The sequence below is a fragment of the Crocodylus porosus genome, unplaced genomic scaffold (assembly GCF_001723895.1).
Source record: "Crocodylus porosus isolate Cpor-Errol unplaced genomic scaffold, CroPor_comp1, whole genome shotgun sequence".
Lineage (NCBI taxonomy): Eukaryota > Metazoa > Chordata > Crocodylia > Crocodylidae > Crocodylus > Crocodylus porosus.
Window position 1 is genome coordinate 40720934 of NW_017728943.1, and position 3066 is coordinate 40723999.

The 3066-nt window shown below is 47.9% G+C and overlaps 1 protein-coding gene across 5 annotated transcripts in view; it reads right to left on the minus strand.

Moving 5' to 3' along the window:
* KIAA1841 (KIAA1841 ortholog) overlaps positions 1-2860 on the minus strand; it is a 41022-nt gene extending 38162 nt beyond the window's left edge. For all 5 annotated transcript variants that reach the window (XM_019549218.1, XM_019549217.1, XM_019549220.1 and 2 more), the window contains exon 1: positions 2790-2860. The gene's annotated coding sequence lies outside the window, so the exon portion shown is untranslated. The remainder of the gene's footprint in view (positions 1-2789) is intronic.
* Between the last annotated feature and the right edge of the window lie 206 nt (positions 2861-3066).

A 3066-nucleotide genomic window follows, 5' to 3' on the forward strand; every position in this document is an offset into this window, starting at 1 on the left:
GGCGCCACCACTGTGACCCCCGCTGTTTGTTTCCCTCTGCCCGGCACCTGTCTGGGCCCGCGCCAGGCACAGCCAATCGCTGCCCTCTTGGCCTAGCAGGCACAGTTGACAAAGAGTGTTGCGGACAGACAGACTCACAGACAGACTAAGCCCTTTATATACTTAGAATTGGCAAGACATTTATTTTTCTGAATAGGTAGTCAATAGGAAAAGGCAGGACTTGGGGTTTCACGTACTTACCCTACCAATTATAATAGATACCCTCAGCCAAACAGTGTGTCATGATGACAGCTGGTACACAGGGGGTGCATCTACATGTACGCCAACTGCGCAGTAACAACTATGTACTCCGTTGATTTTGTTTCAGGTATGTCATCAAACGTTACATTTTTCTGAAGTTTTTACTGGTTAAAATATGAACAACATAACTGAAGGTGAGTAGTTTGTGGGGAAAGGAGCTTACTGAGAGTATGCACTTAAACAGAACCAAACTAGAATAAATTTTAAACTTGGAGCAGTCATCAGAAGAAAACCATTTAGAAGGAAGATTATATTTTGGGTTCAGTGGATGCTTTATTTTGAAAGGCAGGAGCTTAAATGGATCAATGTGGTGCTTTAATAATTCTCTCTAAATGAAAGCAATAGCAAAAACCAAAACAAAAAACTGCCGAATTGACAGCAAGTGCCAGTTGTGATGGCACCTTTGTGACATTTCTTCATTAGGGAAGGGATGGGAACCAATATTAATTTATGTGTGATAAATGTTCAGCAGTCAAATGGTAGTTATGAAAGGGATGACAAGACCAGATCTGAACCAATGAAAAAGGCAGAGCCTGCCTTTTATGCTATATCTACTCTGTCCTTTACTGGTGGTTGAAGGGCAGTGGCATAAATGAGTGTGAATTCATAGATTTATCCTCTAAAATAAATAAGAAGAAAACAATCAAAATGTGTTTTATACCATAAGCTTAATAAAAATATATTCACTATTACTATAATATCCCCACAAAAGTTATTTCTATGGTATGTCTATACTATATACTCAAGTACAGAAATAGAGGGCAAGTAGTTATTTTCCATTTATAGGAATTGTGTAATTTAAAGGAACTGAAACTACAATGGTCTTAAATATTGTACTAATAACAAACGTACAAATCAGTATTTCACAGATCGTGAAACAACTCAGCAGCACAAAGATGACTGGTACTCTAAAATGCAGTGACATTTCCAGAGAGGCATGAAGCCTTTGTCTGTCAAATCCATACTTTCTTATTTTAGTATTTACTGGAGCCTTAATCTCACTGCTAATGCATATCATACAGGTTTCTTCATTACAAAATACCTAGAGACTAGAGCCTTATCCACACACACATTAAACAGCATAAGCAATGACAGAGTGGATGTCAATATGGGGATGGCAGAATGAATTAGATCAATAAAGCCCCACCTTTCCCCCCCACCTCAGGTCAGATGGAGGGTGCTCAGTCCATTTGTGGGCCAGATCTGCTGGTGAGGTGAAGCCCAATCTAACCGTGAGCAGAGGGAGCAGATCAGAGAGCAGCCCAGCCCCCAACCAGCAGTTGGGGGGAGGGGGAGGCAGTATTACTTGCCATTGCTCCTCCGCCACCAAATTTCCCAACATATGGGAAGCACTGCAGGCCAGATGCTGTGGCTCCGCAGGCTGCTTAAAGCCTCTGGGGCAGACGCTGAGCACCCCTAGATTAGACCAACCTCCCACATCCTTCTTTCTCTGTCATATGACACAGACCTACCTGGCCCCATAGAAAACATCATCACACAATCAAATAAATACATACACCTACTTAAATATAAATGTACAGTTATCAAATACTGCTTTCTGAACTAAAGCCTCATTGTTTCCATATAAATGTAGCCCAGTATCATTCCCAGGAGACAAAGGAGGAAGCTTGCATATCATACGTAGGCAGGATCATAAGAAGTCTCATTCTTTACTTCCTATACTAGGAGTGGCACCGCGGTCACCATTGTGCGGCAGCTTTGGACAGGACAGCCAGCACCGCTGCGCCACCCTTCAACAAATCCTGCAAAAACCATAGGACAAGCCGCATCCAGAGCTACTCCCTTGGCAAGCACCAGGATCCAATGCAAGAGGTGTGAGATGGACCAGGCCTATAATGAGCACCGTGCCTTTCTAACCATGACACTGCACCTTCAGCTCTGGCCACTCCATAGAGTGGCCGATTGAAAAGAAAATTAAAGCAAACAAAGCCTATCCATGAGATAATGCCAGCAGGGTGCAACAATTCAAAGTAATAACGCCAACTACAATAATAATAATAACAATAGCATCAATAATAATAGACTAAGAAGCCATGAGGTACAACCAGCAGGCAGAGAAAGAGGATGGTGGCATGCAAGCATCCCCAGCCAAACGGGCAAGATCCCAGATTCAAACCTCCCCCCCCCAGTTTTATTTAATTTTTTGTATTCTGGACTATTTCAGACAATTCAGTCTAAAGAAACAAGGGAAAAGGTGGGCGTGTCAGCCACCCCACCCCAAAGCTTTGCATTTAGATGTACCCAGAGAGAAACCCGAAGCGGGGCTCAAGGAAGGGTTTGCACGGGCGCTGCCTTCTGATGGACCCCCGGCCCCTACAGCACCTCGCCGGGCCAGGGAAGGGCAGGGCGGGGCAGGGCAGGGGGGCCCGCCATGCCCAACCTCAGGGCGCCCAGCACAGCTGGTGGCACCTGCCCCACCCCCCGGGGAACCGAGCCCCAGATGCGGCGGGGACTCCGGCGGCGGTTACCTGCGAGCGGGCGGCGGCGGGGACGACGCGCGGGTGCGGAGTGGCCGCTGCAGCGCGCCGGCCCCTCCCCCCACCTGCTGTGCCGCGCGCGCCGGCACCAAGCAGCAGCCTCACACCACCCAGCCGGGAGGTGGGGGCAGCTCGCCGAGCCAGGGAGGGAGGGCGGAGGGACCGTTAGCCAATCAGCGCGCCGCCTCGCAGCAGGCCCCGCCTCCTCTGGTAGAGGAGAGCCAATGCGGTGGGGCCAAATGAGAGGGGCGGGGCCAAATGGGAGGGG